Source organism: Poecile atricapillus, chromosome 19, assembly GCF_030490865.1.
Source record: "Poecile atricapillus isolate bPoeAtr1 chromosome 19, bPoeAtr1.hap1, whole genome shotgun sequence".
Classification (NCBI taxonomy): Eukaryota; Metazoa; Chordata; class Aves; order Passeriformes; family Paridae; genus Poecile; species Poecile atricapillus.
In genome coordinates, this window is record NC_081267.1 from 2,143,815 (window position 1) to 2,168,587 (window position 24,773).

At 52.6% G+C, this 24,773-nt stretch overlaps 1 pseudogene; it reads right to left on the reverse strand.

Annotated features, from left to right (window-relative positions):
- LOC131586321 (zinc finger protein 208-like) overlaps positions 1 to 24,773 on the reverse strand; it is a 539,124-nt pseudogene that overhangs the window by 232,457 nt on the left and 281,894 nt on the right.

Below are 24,773 nucleotides of genomic sequence, written 5' to 3' on the forward strand. Positions count from 1 at the left end.
ACACACTTATAAAATAAAATTGTTTTACCAGGTTTGGTCATAAAAAAAAAGTCGCCCTCAAACTGTGAAGTACCGGCTTCCCAAATTCAAGGCACGTAGACAGCACAATGCGCGTTTCAATCTATTACATAAAGAGTGACAAGATGTCTCCTATAAAACTTTGCAACAAACACATAAAACGAACACACAAAACACATACAAACACCAATGGTACCAAAACCTATGATGTCCGAGATATCGAACACAAATGGTACCAATTAGGGACAAACACCAATAGTACCAAAACCTATGATGTCCGAGATATCGAACACAAATGGTACCAATTAGGGACAAACACCAATAGTACCAAAACCTATGATGTCCGAGATATCGAACACAAATGGTACCAATTAGGGATTTTTACCAGGGCGTCCCCTGGTTTACCCTTCGGTGGTCACGTCTGACCCCCGTGTCCCAGTAAAGCGCTTTAAACCAAAACCAATAAACAATTAAAAATACCTCTTAATTGGAGCAGATGCAGGGAATCCTTCCTCTGCCGAAGAGCGCTGGTCCGGGAGGGGAGTCTCTTCTGACAAAAATCCGTCAGGGGCCCCAGAGGGTCCCGGCCCCGGACCGGCTCTTCGGAGGGAACCCCTCAAAGTCTGAGTCTCCTGTTTCGTCCCATCTGGGTCGCCAGAACTGATGCCGAATTTTGCCCCAAAAGGCGATAAATAACTGTCTAAGAGACGCATTTTAAGTCAGATAGACAGGAGGTATTTTATTAACAACGTGCACGTTGGGGAAATCTCTAAAGGGAGTTTTCCAAAGTCTTACAGCAAAAGCGTGCCTTTTATACAGTTTTAGGTTTGGAATTACATCATATCCATGCATATTCATATGGGGCGTGCCGTAGGCGGGGCGTGGGCGGAAACTTCTATTTTGAGGATCTTTTCGGGGGTCGTTCCGGTCGGCCTTCATCGTGGGCGAGGGTCTCCGAGGAGTCTTCCTCCTTAAACTTTTGAACTTCTTTCCAAATTTGGTCCTTTCCCGGTGTAGTTGGCCGAGTTCCCAACCTCCTAGGGCCAACTTATCATATTGACATTAGGCATGCTTTAGCTTCGGCTTAAATTACGCTTAGTCCGGTGATTTTTTTTATCCTTCTCTTTCCCTCCTGTCGTTGTGTTTATTACTTCCAGATGTTCCCTTCATATTCTATGTTTTAACCCATTATTTCTCGAAGGCTATCTATTTTATGGCTTCAAAAAGATTATTGAAACCAAAATAAAATGATCTCCAGCCCAGTGTGTTCCCAACACAGATCACTGGGAACGTGGGTCATCAGAGTTCTACCCAACGTGGGTCCTCCCATGGGGGATGGAGCTGGGGCAGCATACGAAGCTCTTCCTGCACTTGGGGCACTCACAGGGCTTCCCTTACCGGTGCCTCCGTTGGTGTCGGGTCAAGTGAGAGCTCCTGGAGAAGCTCTTCCCACACTGGGAAAACTCATAGGGCCTCTCCCCAGTGTGGATGCGCCGGTGGGTGATGAGGTGGGAGTTTCGCTTGAAGCCCTCCCCACAGTCGGGGCAGCGGAAGGGCCTCTCATCCGTGTGAATCCGCTGGTGCAGGAGGAGATTGGAGCTGCTGTGAAACCTCTTCCCACACTGAGGACACTCGTAGGGCCACTCCCCAGTGTGGATCATCTGGTGGATGGTAAATTGGCACCTCTGGCTGAAGGTCATCCCACACTCCCCACACTCATAGGGCCGTTCCCCAGTGTGGATCCTCTGGTGGCAGATCAGGCTGGAGCTGTGGCTGAAGCTCTTCCCACACTGGGGACACTCGTAGGGCCTCTCCCCAGTGTGGATGCGCCGGTGGGTGATGAGGTTGGAGTTGTGCTTGAAGCCCTCCCCACAGTCGGGGCAGCGGAAGGGCCTCTCATCCGTGTGAATCCGCTGGTGCTTGAGGAGATGGGAGCTGATGTGAAACCTCGTCCCACACTCACCACACTCGTAGGGCCTCTCCCCAGTGTGGATGCGCTGGTGGATGATGAGTTTGGAGCTGCAGCTGAAGCCCTTCCCACATTTCCCACACTTGTAGGCCCATTCCCCAGTGTGGATCATCTGGTGGCGGATCAGGAATGAGCTCTGGCTGAAGCTCTTCCCACACTCCAAGCACTTGTAGGGCTTCTCCCCATCCTGAACCTGCTCACGGACCACCAGCTCAGAGCCCCGGCTGGATCTCTGGCTGCCGTCCAGGCACAGGGTGGGTCTTTCCTCCTCAGAGCACCCTGGGATGGGTTTGGAGCCCCTCCTCCTGCGGGATCTCTGAAGCTTTTCCTCCCCGTTGGATTCCTGCACTGTGGAGCTGCTCAAATCAGCCTCTTCCATGAGGTTCTGCCGTGGGGATTTGTCCTCCCTGGTCTCCATCCTCAGCTCCTTGTCTGGGGGAGGAAGGACAAGGAGAGGATGGGATTTGCCTCCGTGCCAGAGGGAAGGGGAAGGAGATCCCCCCAGTGCGTCCCCGGCAGGACGGCGTCGGCAGCGGGGTTGTCCTGCAGCCGGGGGCCAGGCTGGGCTGGGAGATGGAGCAGGAGAGAGGGGGAAAGGGGCACTGACTTCCTCCTCACCTGCCTGGGTGTCCTGGGGCATCTTCCTCTTCCTCACAGCTGCCTCCTCCATCCAGCCAAGGTTTGGGAATGGGAAATCCTGGTTTAGGGAAAAATACAGTTCATGAGCACATTGGATTAGGGGGTTCCTCCTGCTCAAGTCCATCTCTAGAAATCACAAGCCTTCCATAAAAACCTAAACACCAAGATTCAGCCCTGAAAATGCCTCCCCATCTCTGGTCCCCTTCCTTTGTTGTTCAGGGGCTCCCCCCCCGTCCCAGCTGCTGGGAGTCACGCTTGTACTGGGGGTCCCCTGTCTGCTCAGTCCTGCCCTCCCCAGGCTGCTGGGAGTGCCAAGAATCTGAAAAGTTTCCCCCATTTCCATCTCCCCACTCTGGGATGCTGGGACCCCCAGTGTCTCCACAAGGGGCATTTTCCACTCAGCTTTGCAGTTTTTAATTCTTAAATATCCCCCCCCCAAAAAACCCAACCCAGGGACCCCCCAGGATATCTGGGCCAAGCTCCCTGTCCCGGGGCACCTGTGGGATGGGGGATGATGATCCCATGGGTGAGGGGCTGTGAATTCAGGGAGTGCTTGACCTCTTGGTTCCTTCTCCTTTCCATGATCCTCCTCTGTCCCTCCTCTTCCTCCCTCTCCTCCCCTTCCATCCATCCTCCTCCTCCTCCCTAATCCCACCTCCTTCTCCTACTCCCATCCCCTCTCTCTCTCTCTCCTTCTTCATCCCTCCTCTTCCATCCCTCCTCCTCCTCCCCCAGGAGCAGTGACACCCTCGGTGCCCCGTTCCCAAACCCCTCACAGCCCACGGCAGGAGCGGGGATGGAGCCGGGACAGGTCGGGATGGGCAGCGTGGGGCTCTCCGCTGCTCCCACCCGCTGGGGACGGGGGGAACCCGGCCCGGGGAAAAGGAGAGGGAAACTGGGAAAATTGGGGGCTGCAGATCCAACCTGGGGCTGGCTGGGGACCCTGGCTGGGGACTGCCAGCCCTTGGGGCTGCTCTGGGGAGATGCGGGAGGGGGGAACACAGAGAGGGCTGGGGGATCCCAGGAGTGGCAGCACTGGCAGGGACTGGTTTGTACTGGGGTAACTGGAACCTTACTGGGGTAACTGGGAATGACTGGGAATGAGCACAAGCATGCTGAGGGCAGCTGGGATATACTGGGAGTGACAGTGACCATACTGGGGAAATTGAAATCACGCTGGGAACAACGGGAACCATGCTGGGGACAACTGGGAGTGAATGGGAGTGACTGGGTCTACATTGGGGGCAACTGGGCATCACTGAGACCATGCTGGGAGGGGCTGGGATCATCTGGGGAGGGACTGGAACTATACTGGGGGCAACTGGGTGCAACTGGGATCACACAGAGAGGAACAGGGAGTGACTGGAACCATGCTGAGGGCAACTAGAATCCTACTGGGATCACAGTAGGAGCAGCTGGGCCATGTGTGGAAGGACTGGGACCATACTGGCAGCAACTGGGACTGCACCCAGGGTGACTGGGAGTGGCTGGGAGCAACTGGGAACATCTTGGAAGCACCTGAGGAGTGACTAGGAGCAACTGGGATAGACTGGGAGACAGTGAAACCACAGTGCAGGTAAATGGAAGCAACTGGAACCACACTGGATAATCCTGGGAGCAGCTCTGCCCATGCTGGGGTCATACTGGGATCCTACTGGAAGTAGCTAGGATAATATTGGCTGTGATGCAAAAGGGGCTGGCTGTGACTGGAACCATGGTGGAGGTGACTGGGAGCAACTGGGCCCACCCTGGGAGTGACAGGGAGTCACTCTGGCCATGACTGGAATCATACTGGGAGGATCTGAGAGGGACTGGAACCATACTGGGGGTGATTGGGTTCAACAGCTCATACTGGGAGTGACTGGGATCATCCTGGAAGTGACTGCAACCATACTGGGAGTGACTGTGGCTCCTACAGGGATAGCACTGGGAACCACTGGGATTACAGTGGGTGTGAATGGAACCTGACTGGGGGTTACTGGCAGCTACTGGGCCCATGTAGGGAGGAAAATGTGGACACACTGGGAGCAACTGGGATCAACTGGAAGGTACTGGAACCATGCTGAGGGGACTGAGACCACAACTGGGATCATACTGGGAGCAACTGGGAGTAACTGAGAAAGAATTTGATTATTCTGAGGTAACCAGAACCTTACTGGGGCAATTGGGTTATACTGGGAGTGTCTGTGACCACACTGGGAACAGCTGGAACCACACTGGGGGCAACTGGGAGTGAGTGGGACCATGCTGAGATGGACTGGGACTATTCCAGGGACAACTGGGATCATACCAGGAGTAACTGGGAAGAATTACAACTATTCTGGGATCATGCTCAACTGGATCATACTGGGATCACAGTGGGAGCAGCTGGGTCCCTGCTGGCTGAGACTGGGATCCCACTGAGGGTGACTGGAATCATACTGGGATTGACTGGGAGTGGCTGGGAACAACTGGGATCATGCTGAGAGGAACTGGGAAGAGCTGGGAATGACTGGGAGCGTGCTGGGGCTGACTGGGATATACTGGGAGAGACAGGGAGTCCCAGGGATCACACTGGAGGCTACTGGGGTCATACTGGAACTGACAGGGAGCAACTGGGGGCCACTGGCCTCATACTGGGAGTGACTGGGATCAAACTGGGAGTTCCTGGGATTAGACTGGGAGTATGAAGGAAACTGAAAAATTGGGGAAAAAATGGGGAAAAAAACCAGGATAAATTAAAGGAAAACAGAAGGGAAAAAACCAGAAAAAAAAAATCATGGTGAAATCAAAATAATGGGGTAAAAATCATGAAAAATTTGGGAAAAATTTGGGGGAAAACAGGGAAAAATTTGACAAAAAATTGGGGAAAACCAGGAAAAATTTGGGGGAAAAACAAAGAGTAAACTCAAGGAAAAAATGGGAAAAAAATCAGGAAAAGAAAGTGGAAAAAATTGGGAAAAATCAGGAAAAATGGGGAAAAAATCAGGAAAAAATAGGAAAAGAAGGAAAAATCAGGAAAAGAGGGGAAAAAAATCAGGAAAAAGGCCCGAGAAAATCAGAAGAAAAACTGGGAAAGAACTTGGAAAAATCAGGGAAAAACAGGAAAAAAAAGATAAATAAAGTCAAAAAAAAAAAGGGAAAAAATTGTGAAAAAATCGGGGAAAAATCAGGCAAACAATTAGGGACATTTGAGAAGGAGTTGGGAAAAAGCTAGAAAAAATTTGGGAAAGGAAGAGAGAAAAATCAGAAAAAATGGGATAGGCATGAAAAAAATCGTGAAAAAATGGGGAAAATCAGGGATAATATCCGGAAAAGTCAAAAAGACCCTGGGAAAAATCAGGAAAAATCAGGAAAATATTGGGAAGAAAATTGTAAAAATCAAGGAAAAACCAGAAATGTTTGAGAAAGCTTGCAAAAAAAAAATCAGGAAAAGCATTGGGAAAAAATCAGAAAAAAAGTGAAAAAAAGAAAGATCAGGGGAAATCATGGAAAAAGATAAAAAAGTCTGGGAAATATCAGAAAAAAATAATGAAAAAATCAGGATAAAAAAATGGGGAAAACCAGAAAAATTTGGGAATGGAAAAGGGTAAAATCAGGAAAAAATTTGGGAAAAAACTGGGAAAAATTGAGAAAAGAGAGAGGAAAGAAACCTGGAAAAAAATCAGGAAAAATCAGTAAAAAAATTAGGAAATACAAAGAAATATCAGGGGAAAATTGTGAAACAATTGAGGAATAAACAGGAAAAGATTGTGAAAAGAAGAGGGAAAAATCAGGAACAAATGGGGGAAATCAGGAAAAAAAATGGAGGAAAAAATTGGGAAAAAACAGATAAGACAAGGAAAAAAATGAGGAAAAAAAAATGGGGGAAAAAACCTTGGAAAAATGAAAAAAAAGTGGGAAAAAGCCAGAAAATATTTAGGAAATGAACAGGCAAAAATCAGGAAAAATTAGGAAAAAGATGGGGAAAAATTGGGACAAATCAGGAAAAAAAATATGAAAAATATGCGAAAAAAATGGTGACCAATGAGGGAAAAATCAGGAAAAGAAAAAAATAATAAAACCGGGAAAAAAATCAGAAAAAAAAATCAGAAAAAAAAAGGAAAAAAATTGGGGGAAAATCATGGAAAAAATCAGGGGAAAAATGGAAAAACCCAGAAAAATCAGGGAAAAATTTGAGAAAAAGATAGAAAATTTTGGGAAAAGAAGAGGGAAAAATCAGGAAAAGGTGGTAAAAAAAAGGAAAGTCAGGAAAATTTGAGAAAAAACTGGGAAAAAAAAAAGGAAAAAATTGGTGAAAGAAAGGAGGGAAAAAATCAGAAAAAAAAAAAAAACAGGGAAAAAAACCAAGAAAAAACTGAGAAAAAATAAGGAAAAAATGGGGGAAAAAGAGTAAAAAATTGGAAAAAATATTAGGGAAAAAATGGGAAAAATCAGGGACAAAGTGAGGAAAAGAAAGAGGAAAATAATCTGGATAAATCAGGAAAAAGCAGGGAAAAAATGGGGGAAAAAATGGGGAAAAAAATGGGAAAAATCAGGAAAAAAACAGGATGAAATCCCCCTATCCCATTTTTCCATGGAATTTTGGGACTTGCCTACCTGGGAGGTTGTAGAAGAATTTCCAGACCTGGGAATCCAGGGAGTGGGGAAAGGTGGAATTGCGGATGAGCTGCTCCAGATTTTCAGGAAGGTTGATGGCCTGTCCTCTTCCAGCTTCCAGAATGTTCAGATGAATCCCACGCCTCTTCCAGCTGGAGATCATGGAAATATCATAGAAAATCATGGGAAAGCTGTGATTCAAATTCATGGAGTTTTGCCCCAAAGCACCCCTTTTTCCTGCCAAAATTTATATTTTTTCCCCCCCCAGAAATTTCAAATCTCCCCCCAACAAATTTCAATTTTTGGGATAATTAAATGGGGAAGATAGGGGGAAATGGAGGAAAAAATGGGGAAAAGTTGGGAAAAACTAGAAAAAAATGGGAGAAAAGAGAGAAAAACGAAAGGAAAAATGAAGCAAAAATGGGGGAAAATCGAGCCAAAATGGGATAAAAATAGGGAAAAATTGGGGAAAATGTGATGGAAATGGAGGAAAAATTGGGAAAAATGGGAGAAATGGGAGAAAGAAATGGAAGAAAATGGGGATAAAATTGTGGAAAACTGAGATAAAACCAGGAATAAAATGGGGGAAAATAATGGGGGAAACTGGGAGAAAAATGTGAATAAAAATGGTAAAAATGAGGAAAACATGGGGGAAAAATGGAAGAAAATGGGGAAAACAGGAGACAACATGGGGAAAAAAACTGGGAGAAAATAAAGCAAAAATAGTGTAAAATGAGGAAATGGGGAAAAATAGATTAAAAATGGAAAAAAAAAGGGAAAATAGGAAAACATGGGGAAAAATTTGAGTAAAAATGCAGGAAAAATACAACAAAAATCAGAAAAACTGGAGAAAATGAGGAAAAATGAGATTAAAAGGGGGAAATTGAGAGAAAAAGGAAAAAAAAGGGGAAAAATAAAAAATAAAATGAAAATGGGGGAAAATGGTATGAAAATGGGATAAAAATTAGAAAAAATAGAGCAAAAATGGGGAAAAAATGGGGAAAAACTGGATAAAAATGTGGGAAAATGGGATAAAATGGAGACAAATTGTACTCTCATAGGGAATGACTGGGAGTGATTTGGCTTACCGTGGGGCGCAGAGGAAACTGGAGCCACACGGGGGTGAGCAACTGGGCTCATTCTGGGAGCAGCCACTGCCGGCACCGGGAGCCCCGAACCCCTTTCCCGGCCATGCCGGACCCGCATCCCCCCGGCCCCTTTGCCAGGGCTCTGCCGCCACCGGGACCCCCCAAAAACACCTCCTGGGGACCCCCGGGGTCCCCCCGAGGGGCATCTGCGGCTCGGCTCTGGAGCCCTGCCATCCCCAAACATCCCCCCCAAAAACCCCAAACCCAGGGAGCCCCGGGGTATTTGGGGCGAGCTCCCCCTCCCCGGGCACCTGCGGGATGGGGGGCGATGGTCCCGAAGGAGCTGCAGATCCAGAGAGCGGGGAGCGCACGTGGAGCCTCCTCTGCCTGCTCCAGCTCTTCCTCCTCCTGCTCCTCCTCTTCCTCCTCCTCTGTCCCTCCTCTTCCTCCTCCTCTGTCCCTCCTCTGTCCCTGGGCGTGGTTCGGAGCCCTCGGGTGAGGGGGGCCGGGCCGGGACACGATGGCAAAGGGCTGGGTCCCCCCCAAACCGAGCTGGGGGCAGCGGAGGTTTGGGGGAACAATGGGAACGGGGCGGGACAGGGGAACAGGGGGAGGTGGGAGCACTGAGGGTCCCCCAGTTCACCCCAGGACCCCCAAGCCCCGTCCCAGCCCCCCCAGTTCCCCCCGCAGCCCCGGCTGAGGGGGGCTCAGCCCAGGAGCCGCCGTCGTTCGGGGCTCCCCCGAGTGCAGGAACGGGAGAGTTCCCGGCTCGGGGAGGCCCCAGCAGAGGAGGGGATCTTGTCCCTCTTCCAGGGCCTTTCAGGGTCTTCAGGCCCCTCTGAAGAGGAGTTTTTTAAATTTTTCAGGTTCTGTGGGGGGGATCCCACCACTACAGGGGATTTTTCCTCCACATTTTAAGGTGTTTGTGCGGCCTCAGCCCCACAAACCCCTTTTGAGGGGGGATCATGATGGCTTTAAGTGACATTTTTAGGGGTGCCCCCACCCCAAGCCCCTGTAGGGGATGTTTTGTCCCCCCAGGGTGGATTTTGGGGGTTCTCTCTACCACGGCCGCTTTAAGGGCCCCCGGTATTCTTGGGTCCCACTGTAACTCCTCTTAAAAGGGCAACACCACTCCCGTTGGTTCCGGCAGTGGAGCCCCGGGAGGGGTTGGGGGTCCTGGGAGGGGTTGGGGGTACCTGGGAGATGCCGATGAAGGTGATGAAGTCCCCATGCTGGGTATAGAAGTTCGTGAGGGTTTCCTGGGGGTTTTTGTAAGTTCTGGGTGGTTTTGGGGCCACAGTGTTTTTTTGGGGTTCCCAAGGGGGTTTACAGGAGTCCCGATGGGGGAATTTGGGCAATCCTGGGGGTGGAGTTTGGGGGTCCCAAGGCTGTTTTGGGGAACCTGCTGGTGATGGAGATGGGGACCCCATGCCAGGTATGAACCTTCTCAATGTCTGTATGGGGTTTTGCGGTTTTGTGTTTTTGGAGCATCCAGGGATGTGTTTGGGATCAGGGGAGGTTGGGGTGTCCTGGGGGGGTTTGGGGGTTCTCGGCAGGTTTGGGGGTACCTGGGCGATGCGGGTGGCAGTGCTGGGGACCCCGTGCCGGGTTTGAACCTTCTCACTGCGCACGGGCAGTGTCAGCGTGTTCAGGGAGATCCTGGGGGGCCCGGGGGGTCACCCCAAATCCCAGGGACCCCAAATGCTGAGGGACCCCCTGAACTGCCCTCACCACTGGATCTGCTGCAGGCAGGGGGGCACCAGCACTCGGCCCCCACCCTCCACCATCACAGGGGGGCTGTGGAAGGAATCTGGGGGTGCACGGACAGGTCGGGTGGGACCCCCAAAGTCCTGGGGGAGGGGACACAGGGGGACTCCCAGGAATTCCCGTTGTGGGGGGATGAGGGGGGACCCAGGAAGAGTTTGGGGTGGATGGGTGGGTCATGGGGGGTCCCCCAGGATGGGTTTGGGGGGAACTGGATTGGAGCTCCCATGGCAGTGGGATAGGAAGATTTGCCCATGGAATTCCATGGGAATGGCATAGCAGTGAGATCCATCTACAGAATGGGACAGCAGCGGGATCCATCCGTGGAGGTCCCGTGGGAATGGGATGATGTCTGAGATCCATCCATGGAATTTCCATGGGAATTCAAATGTTCCCAAATTTTGCCCTCCCCGATCCCACATTCCCATTCCCATATCCCCTGGGAACTCTGTCCTCCCCACCTTTACACTCCAGCGCCTCCCGCCCATATCTGACATATTTCCGGAGACATTCCCTGCAGCTGTGAGCCAGGGAATTTGTTAATCCCTCAGCCTGGATCTCAGGGATCCCCATGGCGGTGCCACAGTTGCCATCGCAGCCCCACAGATCCCCCAGCCCCGGCTCCCCCCGCTCAGCCCCGCTCTGGCTGTGCCGCTGCTGCAGCATCTGCAGCTCCTCGCTGGCCCCGTGCCGGTGCCGCTCCTTGTGCCGGCTCTGGCTATCCCAAGATCCCGGCTCTGGCTATCCCAGTATCCCAGCCCTGGCTATCCCAGCCCTGGCTATCCCAATATCCCAGCCCTGGCTATCCCAATATCCCAGCCCTGGTTATCCCAATATTCCGGCTCGGTTCCGGCCGCCATCCCCGGGGCTGCGGCTCCGCCCGGCCCCGCTCGCTGCGGCGGCGCTGGAAGGGGATCCCAGCCAGGGACCCCATGGACATGGACTGCGGGAAGCCCGGGCCGGGCTCCGACAGCGCCGCGTGCAGGGAACGCAGGGAGAGGAGAACTGGGGGGACATTTGGAGATTTGGGATCGGGGGGGTCACGGCTGAAGGAAAGGGGGAACGGGGAGAGCCGGGAAGGGCATTTGGGGATGCCAGGACTGACAAGAGGGGAGGCTGGGGCTGGCTAGATGTGGCATGGCTGGAGTTCAGGGCGTTCCTGTACCCAGGAAAGGGAGCTCCAAGGGTCCCCGGTGTCCCCATTGCCCGGACAGGGCAGGGAAAGCCGGGATGGCTGGGAATAGGGGTCCCGGGTGTCCTCAGTGCTGAGGAAAGGAGGGGCTGGGTGCTGGGAGAGGCAGGAATAGGGGTCCGGGGGGTAAATGGGTCAAGGAGAAGGTGGCTCTGGGGGCTGCGGGAGGCGGGATGGCCGGGAAAGGGGTGCAGGCGTTCCTGGTGCCGGATAAGGGGGTGCAGGGTGGGACCCACGGCCGGGAATGGGGGTTCGGTGGGATGGCGGCGCCCAGGAATGGGGGTTTAGGGGCCCCTCGGCGCTCCGGAATGGGCGATCAAAGAGTCCCGGTGCCGGGGGTCCCCCTCACCTCTCGCCGCCCCCCGGGAGCGCCCCCGGCCCCAGCGCTGGAGCCATCGCGCTGCTCCGCTGCGGCCCCGCCCACAGCCCCGGCCCCGCCCCCAGAGCCGCCTCCGGCCCCGCCATTGGCGCCGCTCTTTGCTGCCCGCCAGTGGCAGCCCGAGGCTGCAGTGACGTCACCGGTCGCCGGGCAGATCCCGGCGGCGCAGGGCGGCCAAGGCGGAAGCGAAAGTGCCCGAGGGAGCGCGGGGGGAGGGGACGGGGCAATTCCAGGGAATTCCCCGGGATCCCCTCCCGGGATCCCCCGGGACCCTCCTCGGCCGCGCACTGCGGGACCCCCGGGACAAACTGGGCTGAACTCCCGGGCCCTGCGCTCAAACTCTGCCTGGAACCCGCCGGCTTCGGCCCAAAGCGGGGAAAGCCCCGGGATCCGCGGATCCCATTTTTCCTGCGGCTGCGGCTCCCCAGCCCCGGCGGAGCAGGAGCGGGCGCTGGGAGCCCGAGCCCCGATTCCCAATCTCCTTCTCTCTCTCTCTTCTGCTCTCTCCCTTTCCTTTGGGTGATCAGAAATCCCAGAGCGGCTGGAGAGCCCCGTGCCCAGCTCGGCTTTCCCTGGAAAGGGAGGCCTGGGGGTGCGGTGCCCCGGGATGGCCGGGAATGGGGCTCCGGGGGTCCCCGGGCTGACGGAACCGGGGGATCCAGGGGCTGGCAGGGGAGGATCCCCGGGAAAGGGGGTGCAGGGCGCTGTTGGTGCAGGAGAAGGGGGTGCAGGGGGTCCCGGAGCTGGGGAAGGAGATGCGGGGGGGTCCCAGGGCCCAGGAATGGGGATCCAAGGGGGTCCCAGGGGGGCTCCCCAAAGCCCCTCCCAGGGCACAGCAGGAGCTGGGTCAGGAGCTCTGGCAGAGACAAAAGAGGGTGAGCCCGGCATGGGGGGGACATGGGGGAGTCACAGGCGCTCCTGAGGGGGGACACGACCCCCGGGGACCCCTCCTCACCTTCTCCCACGAACCCCAACAGAGCCCCTAAATGGATGAGCAGAGCTCGGTGACTGCAGTATGAAACTTGTTCAGTGGCACAGGAGGATTTAGAATTGAGGACAGGGGAAGGGTTTAACCCAGCCTCCTGTTTGAACAGCCAAGAGAGGGGGCTGGGAAGAAACCCATGCCTGCATTGAATTGAGAGAGATCCCGACCGGGGCTGGGAGAGATTTGAGACACACCCACCTTTGGACTTTGCTGTCCACAACACCCTGTCACATAAAGGTAAAACCTTACAAAAGAAAGGACTTGTAAAATCATGGTTTAGGATTTGTTACTTCAGCTAAGTGTAGCTAGCAGCTAGCCTGATAAGTTCCCATGCAAAAACATCTTGAGAATGAAAAGTTTTTTAGCATAAAAAACTATTCTTGGGGAGAAAAACAAGTGCACCTGTAGTAACAAGGGATCTGTCCCTTGGGAATCAGTAGAAAAAGTATGTAAACATTGTTAGAGAGAAAAGTTTGGATTGACGTGTACACTCACCATTACCAACCAGTGAACTGAGTTCCCAACCAACTGGAATTAAGCACGGTGCCTTCTGATAACCATGTAAATATAAGCTGTGTGCAATAAAGCTTTGGCTGTGATGGAAGAAGAAACAGGTGTCATTGTCCATCTCTACTACGACACACCCAACCAGGACATCGGGTCCTGCCGAAGCAGAGGAAAGAAGCAGCTCTGGTGGCCAAGTGGCACGGCCCATTCCAAGTGTCCCTGAGCACAGAAACAGCCCCAGCACAGCTGAACACGGGGGGACCCCTCAGCCTCGGCTCAAGGGCTCTGAAGCCCCGGAGATTTGGATTTCCCAGCTGCAGCAGGAGGATGGGAGGCCGCCTCTGAGCCTGCACTGAAGGCAAGGCAGCAGCAGCCAGGGCTCCCCAGCGGGGGAAGCCCCTGGGCCTGCCCACAGATCCTCTGCTGAAATCCTCGGCCTGGGCACCCTCCTTTGGCATCTCCAGCCCCTGCGGGACAATCCTGGCTGGCACTGCTGGAGCTTCAGGGCTTTCTGTGCCTGCCCTCGCCACAGCTGCTGGGGAAGGCACCGTGAGAATTCCACTCTGGCTCTCAATTACACTCACACTCTGGGCTGGCTGGGATTAGAGTATTGGAAAATAGACCAAGTGTAAAATTATTTTTTATTTGAATTCTCCAGTCAGGCTTGGTTTGCATTTGCCTTGGGGAAAGGAATTTTAAAGGGTTTTTCTTTTAAGGGATGTTCCACCACTCAGCAGAGATGAGCTTAACATCTCAATAGACTGGGAATAGCACAAATGATTCCCACAAAGACAACGACCATCAACAAAACACCAAGGCCCAGCAGCAAACATCAACCAACACCTACCCCAGACACTGCCCTGGCACAGCTGGAGACACCTGGTCTGGAAAAGGCTGAGCAGGAAATGCAGGAGTGCAGACCTAATTCACATCAGAGGCACAGAAATCCAGGTGCAACAGGAAACCAAACACTAAGGACTCCACAACTTGGAAACAATGAACACTAAACCCATGGATTTCTATGGGTTCAGACTGTATAAAGTTTAGGAAACATCTGGTAAAACTCACATGTCATGGAATGATTTTCTCTGCACATGCAGACTATGTGTGGCTGAAATTATTCTGTTCAGAATCAAGTAATGCTTTATTTCTCTAATGACAATATTGGAGAGTTTTTGCTTTTCACAGTTTCAGTGAAAGGATTACACCATTAGAAGAATTTTTCGTAATAATTCTTTTCTATTGTCAGTTTTGTTTGGGCCAGGGGTGTGACAATCAGTTTTTAGTCAGAGGAGAAGAAAATACTTGATTGCTTTCTAATTTTCGTTTTTATGTTTGTGTGTGGTTCTTAGTGATGGCAAAATTATGGTATGGGTTTTTCCATGTTCACCTTTAAGCTGCATTTTGAAAACAAAATGGGGGGGTGAGGGATGCTCCATGTGAGTCATCCCATGGCTGCCCAGGAAGAGAAGATTCATTCCAGGCAGCCAGGAAAGGAGCTTTAGAATTGCAAATTAACACCCCTGGGCCAAAGCCTGGACAATGTACCAGGGTCTTCTGCCTGGGGGAGGAATTGGGCTGAATTCCTCTGCCCCTCACCCCAAGCTCTGCCTGGGGGCACAGGGGGAATTTGCACAGCTAAAGGCAGAGCCCATAGTGAGGATATCTGACTCTGCAGCAGAAATTGGTTAAGCTGAAAAGGAAAACTGCAAATGGACAATGTTGTGAAAATTTCACTACAAAAAATGAGGGTGGAATCATCCCGGTCCCCACCTCAACTTGTGCTCTCACTTTCTATGTTATCCAGGGTGAATTAGAGCAATGAGGCTTTTTTTGGTACCCCAAGTTAAGGGAAATCAGTTGGGAATCCAAGTATGTGCTGATTTAATTAGAGAAAAGCCCAAAATTGATGCAGCCCTGGCTGGAGGGAGCACCCAAAAATGGGGAAAAGATGAACGGCCACCAGAACAACACCATGGACCAGGCCCTGGGAACCCTAACAAATTCATATCAGGAGCCAGAGAACTAATTTATCATTTCCATGGCATAATTAGATTACAGGATGTCCTCAAAATAATACCCAACCAGACAGCTCCAGTTCCTGACTTTCTTCCCAGATGAGGGACACAACATTTCACCATGGGATGGGATCAGATTATCTTTTAGCAGGAAAAGGAGGCAGAGTTTGTGGAAAATTAAATGACTCAAACTGCTGTTGGCAAATAGATCACAGAGCAAAAATAGTGAAACGGATAACAAAGGATATAAGAAAGCAGCTCGTGTCCTGGTCCAAACATGGAACAGATGGGAACAGAACACATCTCCATGTTTCCCTGGCAGACCATGGGTTAAAGGAATGCTGTTTCTCCTCTTATGTTCTACAGCAACTCTCATCTTTTCACCATGCAGGACACCTTGCTGAGTGCAGCTCATTCAGCAGCTGAGCAAGGGGATGCAGGGGGCAGCCAGGCCTCCTGAGCCACAAACGGCTACAAAAGGACAGAGAATGAGGGCACTGAGAGCAATCCCAAAATCAAAGAACACCCAGGAAGAAAAAACAGAGTCAGTGAGTGAATCTGCTTGCAGATATGGATTTGTACATAAGGAAGCAATGGGAGAAAGCATCAGTTTCAGAAAATGTTACTAATTGACAAGGACCGCTGCTCTGACAAAGTCCCGCTAAATTCCTGAATTCCAGAAGAACAAAGACTTAACAGAGCCATCAATATCGCATGTTCTACAAAAGTGGGGGGTACATATTAACCGGGACATGCAGGAGGCAGATGGGGAAGTCTGAACCTTCCAAGCACCTCCGCCAGTGGGGAAAGGGACAGGGACACGCGGCCGGGAAAATCAGGACAAAAACGAGGCCGCGTCCTCCAGCAACTGGAGAGAGCGAATGGCAAATGCCCCATGGCCTCTCCCTTTGGGCAGCAATAAAGTCACTTTCACACCACTCCTCTGGCTCCTTTGGCCACACAAACCTCTGGCGCCGGGAATTTTCCCGCCCAGCCCCGGGCACAGCGCAGCCACCTCTGGGCTACCGACACGAACCGGGACGAGCCAGCGCTGCTCCGGCACCGGCTCCTGCCGAGGCCCCAGCGGGAAGGAGACCGCGGGCAGCCGCTCTCGCAGCGCCCTCACGCCAGGGCCAACACGGGCCGTCCACGGCACAACCCACCCGCCACAGCCCCCTGCCGCCCCCTCCCGGGCCCGCAGCGAGCCCCGAGCCCCCGCAGAACCGAGCGCGGCTCCCACCTGCGATGGCCGGGGCCGCCTCCGAGCTCCGCCGCCGCCTCACCGGGCTCCGGCCGCTGCCGCCGCTGCCGGGCCCGCACAGACGCTCCGGCAATGGCGGCTCTCCTGCCCCACGGCCGCCCTGGGGGCGCCAGCGGGGCCGGGCTTGTCCCCGCTCTGCCCAATCAGAGCGCGCCAGAACCACGAGTGACGGCAGCAGCAGCCAATCGCAGCCAGCGGCGGGCTCTGCACACGGCACAGCCCCGCCCCGCGCCCTCAGGGCCCCCCGGGCTGTGTGAGGGGAAGGGCGGAGATGAGGAACAGCCCTGGAACGGGCCCGGCCCGAGCCGCCATTGAGCTCCCAACACAAACAAAGTTCTCCGCAGCTCCCGGCCCGCCTTTCCCTGCCCTGGGTGTTCGGTGGCTCCAGCTCAGCGGGAAGATCTGGAGCCTCACTTCTTCCACCTCTAATTAGGAGCATCAGGGCATCACTCGGATTTCCTCCAACAAGGGAAAACTGCCCCAAACCCCTGTGGATGAGTGGGGGAGGAGAGAGATTTCTGGCAGAAAACTCCAAAAACTCAGAGCAGGATCATGAGAAGTAAAGGAAGATCCTTAAAACCAGCTCCCCCCACCCCTCCCTCCTCCCAGCTGTGCCTCCTCCCCCGGCAGTGCAGGGACACAGGGAATGGGGCCATGGTCACTCCATCCCCCGGGGATTTTCCCCCTGTTATGAATGGGGGAAAAATGGGCCAGGAGACCGGCTCATTTTAAAAAGGCCTTTATTAAACAGGACAGCTCTGGGGTGGGGGCCCGAGGGGTCACGCACACCGCCACTGCTCCCAGAACACCGCAGAAGAGGAGGATCCGTGCAGTTTTGTCACTGGGACAGAGCTGGGCCTTCCGTTCTCACGGGAGTCCCTAGGAAAATTGCTTTCACCGGCTCGTAGTCCAGGGGGTCAGTCCTTTCTATCTCTTTGCGGTCATGGTGACCACTTCTAAGCATGTTCAGGTGGTGTAGAAAGATGGTCCTCCTTCTTACTACATCAGGATATGTTCTCTTGGTCCTTTATTTTCCTTTTGGCTCGTTGTTGTTTGGGGTTTTTGTTTCCTGGCAGCACTCAGTCCAGCCCCATTTGCGTGCAGCCTCAGGCGCCATTTTGGGGAGCGGTGGCGTCACTACCCAAGGGAAGGGGATACAATGTGAGGGAGAAATAACCACGGGTGAAGCACGGAGAAAACAACCAGGGGTAAAGGCACTAAAAACTCCAGCAATTGATCAGTCAAATATTAACAACAACCAACTCTTAATTTAACAACTGATAACCTCAGAATTCCATTTCCCACAAGATATTTCTGGAATTTGGTAGAGTTTTGAGGAGATTTCTGCAGTTTTGTGGTATTTTTCTGGAATTTTGTGGGATCTTTCTAAAATTATGTGGGATTCTGTGGGGACTTGAAGAATTTTGTTGGATTTTTCTTAGATTTTGTGGAAATTTGTGGAGATTTGGTGGGATGTTGTGGAAATTTGATAGGGTTTTCTCAACATTCAGGAAATTCTGTGGGATTTTTCTGAAACTTTGTGGGAATTTTCTGGAATTTTGTAGGATATTGAGGAGATTTTGTGGGATTTTTGTGGAATTTTGAAAGATTTAGAGGAGACATGAAGAATTTTGAGGTATTTTCTTAGATTTTGTGGAAATTTGTGGGGATTTGGTGGGATGTTTCTGGAATTTGGTGGGCTTTTGAGAAAATTTCTGCAATTTTGTGGGATTTTATGAGATTTTTCTTGATTTTTGTGGGATATTGAGGAGATTTGGTGAGATGTTTCTGGAATTTGGTAGGGTTTTGAGAAGATTTCTGCAATTTTGTGGGATTTGTCTAGAATTTTGTAGGATATTGAGAAGATTTTGTGGGAGTTTTCTGGAATTTTGAGGGATTTTTAGGAAACATGAAGAATTAGGGGGTATTTTCTTAGATTTTGTGGAAATTTGTGGGGATTTTGTGGGATGTTTCTGGAATTTGGTGGGCTTTTGAGAAGATTAAGGGAAATTTTGTGGGATTTTTCTTGAACTTTGTGGGATTTTGTGGAGACTTGATGAATTATGAGGTATTTTTCTTAGATTTTTTTTGAATTTTGTGAAGATTTTGTGGGATGTTTCTGGAATTTGGTAGGATTTTGGGAAGATTTTGTGGGATTTTTTTAAATTTTTTGCACTTTTGTGGGACTTTTCGGGAATTTTGTGGCATTTTTCTTGATTTTTGTGGGATATTGAGGAGATTTTGTGAGATGTTTCTGCAATTTGGAAGGGTTTTGGGAAGATTTAGGGGTTTTTTTCAGTTTCAATTTCGTGGGATTTTTTTTCAGTTTTGTGGGATTTTGCAAAAGTTCAAATAATTTTGTGGGATTTTTCTGAAATCTTGAGGGATTTTGAAGAGACTTGAAGAATTTTGAAGGACTTTTCTTAGATTTTGTGGTATTTTGTGGAGATATGGTGGGATGTTTCTGGAATTTAGTGGGATTTTGAGAAGATTTCTGCAATTCTGTGGGATTTTTTCTGGAATATTGTGGGATTTTATGGAGACTTGAAAAATTTTGTGTGATGTTTCTGGAATTTAGTGGGATTTTTTTTGTAATGTTGTGGAATTTTCTGGTGTTTTGTGGGATTTTGAGGAGACTTGAAAAATTTTGTGGGATTTTTCACAGATTTTGTGGAAATTTGTGGCGACTTGGTGAGAAGTTTCTGGAATTTGGTGGGGTTTTCAGAACATTTAGGGAATTCTGTCAGATTTTTCTGCAATTTTGTGGGATTTTTCTTGAATTTTGTAGGATATTGAGGAGATTTTGTGGGATTTTTGTGGAATTTTGAGGGATTTTGAGGAGACATGAAGAATTTTGAGGTATTTTCTTAGATTTTGTGGTATTTTGTGGAGATGTGGGATGTTTCTGGAATTTGGTGGCATTTTGAGAAGATTTCTGCAATTTTGTGGGATGTTTCTGGAATTTTGTGGGATTTTTCTTGATTTTTGTAGGATATTCAAGAGATTTCGTGAGATGTTTCTGGAATTTGGTAGGGTTTTGGAAAGATTTAGGGATTTTTGGTTTTGTTTTTTTGCAATTTCGTGGGAATTTTTTGCAATTTTGTGGGATTTTGCAAAAGTTTAAATAATTTTTTGGGATTTTTCTGGAATCTTGAAGGATTTTCTGGAGACTTGAAGAATTTTGTGGGATTTTTCCTAGTTTTTGTGGAAATTTGTGGAGATTTGGTGGGATGTTACTGGAATTCGCTGGGGTTTTCAGAACATTTAGGGAATTGTGTGGGATTTTTCTGCAATTTGGTGGGGTTTTTTCTTGAATCTTGTAGGATATTGAGGAGATTTTGTGGGAGCTTTGTGGAATTTTGAGGAATTTGAGGAGACATGAAGGATTTTGAGGTATTTTGTTAGATTTTGTGGAAATGTGTGGGGATTTTGTGGGATGACACTGGAATTTGGTGGCATTTGGAGAAGATCTCTGCAATTTTGTGGGATGTTTCTGAAATTTTTGGGGATTTTTCTTGATTTTTCTAGGATATTCAAGAGATTTTGTGAGATGTTTCTGAGATTTGGTAAGGTTTTGGGAAGATTGAGGGATTTTTGTTTTTGTTTTTTCAATTTCGTGCGATTTTTTTGAGTTTTATGGGATTTTGCATAAGTTTAAATAATTTTGTGCAATTTTTGTGGAATTTTGAGGGATTTTGAGGAGACATGAAGAATTTTGTAGGATTTTCCTGGAATTTTATCGAAATTTCTAGTGATTTTGTGGGATGTTTCTAAAATTTGGTGGGGTTTTGAGAAGATTTCTGCAATTTTGTGGGATTTTTCTTGGATTTTTTGGGATTTTGTGGAGACTTGAAGAATTTTGTGGGATTTTTATTGGATTTTGTGGAGATTTGGTGAGATGTTTCTGGAATTAGGTAGGGTTTTGAAAAGATTTAGGGAATTTATGGAAGTTATGGAACAAGTTTAATTTTTGAGGGGTGTCATGTTTTCTCTTGGAGGTGGACACTCTGCAGACTTGAGCTGCATTGCCAAAATGCTCCAGTCTCTGCTGCAGGTCACACCGTTTCTTCTTTGGCTGATCCCGGCGCGGTGCTGAGCCCAGCAGAGCCCTGGCAGAGCCCAGAGCAGCCTCAGCATCCGCAGAGCCCGGCTGCAAGGAGAGAAAGCAGAAACCGCCCGTCAGCTGAAGGCTCCTGTCCCCTTGTCCCAGCCAGCCGCGGTGCCCAGGCCATGCTGGCCGTGCTCAGAGCTGGGCCCAAAGCTGCCCATCACTGCTGCCTTTGGGAGCAGAGCAGGAGGGCAGGACATGTGCCCAGCCTGCAGCCAGCCACGGCAGATCCAGCCCCTCAGCAGCTGCCCAGAGCGGGATGCTCCTGTGCCCGCTGCCATCTCCCAAAAGCTCTTGTCCCTCCCATGCCAAGGAGATGAGGACCCACCTCACACCATCCGCTGCCAGAAGAAAAGCTGGTCCCAAACGATGTCCTCAGTCTTCTCCAAGGGCACGGCCCATCCACGCCACAGCTGGTCCCGAGCACTTCCCGATCCAGACTGGACCCCACCTAGAACGCTTCCTTTAGAAAAACAAACAACAAATTAATGAAAATAGATTACAGACAAAAAGGGGAAACAAGAAAAATGGTAAAAAATCTTATCTCTGTCAGAAACTTGAGCAAGGCCCAACCCCTACATTCTGGGGAAAAACCCACCCATGGGTGAGGGAAGCCCATGCTTGCTCCCTTTCCCCCTGCACTGTCCCCCAAAATCACGGTGATCCCAAAGCAAAGCAGGGGAGTGGAGCAGCCCAAGCCCTTCCTTGCCTGCCCAGCAAAGCAGCCGTGCTCAGGTTCTGGAGTCCCACCTGTGCTCCTGCCATGGGGGTTTGTTTGTGTCGGGCTGGCTGCCCCAGCCCCAGCCCGGGGCACGGTGGGTGGTGGGGGCTGTTGGCAGGGCCAGGATCCCACTCCCATTTCGTAACCACCCCAGCCCTGCCAAAAACCAGCTGGGCAGCCACTGAGGAATCAGTTGCATCTGCCCCAGCAAAGGGGAAACCTTTGGTTCCCGGCCAATGCTCAAATCTGGGAGCATCCCCCTGGGTCTGGACTGACCTGAAAATTCACTGTGGGGCCTGGCTTTGAAGAAGGTGCCAGAATCAAAGTCCATCATCGCCAGCTGCCGCTGGCCAGGTGGAGGAAGAGGATGTCATCCTTGCTGTTGTCCTCCATGTCTCCAGCAGCAGCAGCAGCCCCACCTGGTCCAGCTTCTCCAGGGGCTCCTTCTTCCCTGAGGTGACACCAGGCTGTCAGGGTTCTGCCCAGGGCCCGGCTGTCAGTGAACCAGGACAAGCAAAACCAGCTCAGATGGTGCCCACCAGTGCTGGGCAGAGCAGCTCAGCTCCAGCACAAGGGCTGTGTGTTCCCATTTGATGAGCCCAGTGCAGTGACACAGGCAGGACAAAAAAGTCTGGGTTTCTTTGCTGCTGATTGCCAGGGCATGTGTGGAGCTGTAACTTACCAGGTCCCTGCATCACTGTGCCTGTGGCTCTCTCCCTTCTTCTAGGGCTGATGAATATCCTGCATCCAGGGATCATGGAACAGGTCTTCTAATGAGGGCCTGTCCAAGAAGTGCAGGGATAAACACCACCTGATCAGAGCTTGGCAGTCTGGGGAGAGAAACCACAAACCACTTGTCAGTTGGAGAAGGCTCCTGTCTGCTTTGTCCCACTATTCCCGTGCCCAGGCCACACTGGATGTGCTCAGAGCTGGGCCTAAACTTTCCCATTATTTTTTTTGTTTTGGAGGTGAGCAGGAGAGCAGGACATGTGCCACCTCCTCAGCAGCTGCCAGAGCAGGATGCTCACGAGCCCGCTGCTGTCTCCCAACACTGGTGTTCCCCCTGTGCCCAGAGATGAGGATTCACCTTGGGAGAGCCGTTGTGGCAGCGGGAGCTGGCCCCATCTGATGTTCCTGCCCCTCCTGAAAGGGTGCTCCCCGCAGACCATCTCGTGCAGCAGGATGCCCAGGGTCCAGACGGTCGCTGCCTCGCCATGGTACCACCCAAAGTCGTTCCATTCCGGGGGGCTGTATGATGGTGTTCCTATGGAATATGGATGGAGCTCATCAGGGGGATGCTGCTGCTCCCAGAGCCTGACCCCAGCATCCCTGGGCATGTGGGGGCTTCCCCAGTGGCCCATGGGGTGACCTGCTGCCCTCTCGCCAGCACCTGGGACTTGGGTACAAATCCGTGGCTGGAAACGAAGTCACTGGTGCTGGAAGAGGGCAGCAGAAACCCTGGCAAGGCCCGACCATGACACACAAAGGGAAATACCCACTCAGTGCTGGGGACAAACCATACCCACATCCTCCCTGCTGGCATTGCCCAAAAAACATTATGAACCAAGGCAAAGCAGGTAAGCAGAGGAGTCCAAGTCCATCCTCACCTGCACACCAAACCAGCTGGTGCACAGGTTCTGGCTCCCCCTCTCTGCTACCTCAACCATGGGGGTTTTGTCAGGCTGGCTGCCCCAGCCCCAGCCCCAGTCCTGGAAGAATCCCTGCTGCCACACCCTGGTTGGGCCAGGAGATGTCAGGACCAGGAGCCTGCCCCTGTGTGGGCTCACCTGCAAATTGAGTGTAGACTGTCTGCTGAAGGTAGGTGCCACAGCCGAAGTCTATCAGTTTTGCCTCGCCGGTGTCCAGGTCTACCAGGATATTCTCTGGTTTTATATCTCGGTGCAGGACCCCGCAGCTGGTGCAGTGCCGCACGGCTGCCAGGACCTGCCGGAACAGCTCCCGCGCCTCTTCCTCGGACAGGAACCTCCGTGCCCGAATGAAGTGCCGCAGGTCCTGACACCGCTCTGGGCGCTCCAGCACCATAACAATGTAGCTGGGGAGCTCAAGCCACTCCAGCAGCTGCACCACGCCGGGGAAGCCTGTGGACACCTTGTCCAGCAGCACTATCTCCAGTGGTGCGCTGGTGCCGTCGGGCTGCGGGAGGAGCACGGTGCCGTCAGTGGGGCTGAGGCCGTGCCAGGGCTCGGGAAGCCCTCAGCCAGCCCGGGATGCTCTGTGCCCTCCGCTGGCCCCATGCCCGCTCTCCGTCCAGGTGTCCTGGCAGCTCCCACCCTGCCGGGTCCCGGCTCATCCCCGCCCGGCACGCCCCGGCTTCTGCCCCTGGCCCCGCTCACTCACCAGCTCGCCCCAGTGCCGGACGCGGTTCCGTGGCACCTTTTTGATGGCCACCTGTAAGCCAAAGGGAACAGCGGATTCAGCTCAGTGCCTGCCGTGTCCAGCCCCATCCTACTCCTCCGCCCCCTTCTCCTCCTCCGCCCCCTCCGCCCGCTCCTCCTCCTCCGCCCGCCGCTGGCCCCACCGCTCACCGGGAGTCCGTCCGAGAGCCGAGTGGCTGCGAAAACTCTGCCAAAGCCGCCGCGTCCCAGCAGAGAACCCACTCGGTAGCGCTGCTGCAGGGCCTCCTGCGCCTTCCCTGGGGAAGAGACGCGGCCGTCAGTGCTCGGCCCGGGGCCAGGAACGGCCCCCGAGCGCTCCCCGAGCTCCCCGGGCCGGGCATCCGCAGGCGTTCGCTCTTTGGAAGGCGACAGCGGCGGCTCGGGGCCGGCGGCCGCGCTGCTGAGCGGCGGAGCTCGGGCCGGGGAAGCCGCAGCGGAGGCGGCGGCAGCGGCCGCGCCGCCTGTGTCCTCCGCGGGCCCTGGGAGGAGCCGGGGCCGGGGCCGGGGCCGGGCCAGGCGGAGTCAAAGGGCAGCGATGCCGCCCCAGCCCCAGGCAATGATGCCCGCCCAGCAGCGCCAGCGCCAGCACAGCCAGAGCTGGGCGGAGGCGAGACCGCGGAGGGATGCTCGGGGCCGGGGCCTGGGTCGGGGCTGGAGCAGCCCTGCCCGGGGCCGGGGGCGAACCGGGGGCATGGCCCGGGTGGGCTCGGGGAGAGGGAAACTGGAAGAGGAGGGGGACACCGGGAAAGGGAGACAGGGATAGGGTGCGGGACCACGGGAGAGGGACAAGGGACTCAAGGGAGTCGAAGAATTCGACTAGGAGATGAGGGGACGCAGGGGAAGGGAGACCGAGAGAGGGAGAGGGAGAGGAGGAGAAGAATCGAAGAAGTTTCTAAAGCTGCTGCTTCCACTGCTGCTGCCGCTGCTGCCGCTGCTGCCGCTGCAACTGAAGCACCGGGACCGTTTGTCCCCGTGTCCGTTTGTCCGTTGCCCGCTCGGCCCCGCCCCGAGCCCCGCGCTCCCTGGGCAGCCCCTGAGCCTGGCCAAACACGGGAACTTTGCCCTGGTGAGCCAAGAGCCAGAGTCTTGACTCCTGCACAGGGGCACAGCAATGCCCTTGGCTGCTGCTGTGCCTTGTCCCTGCTGAGGG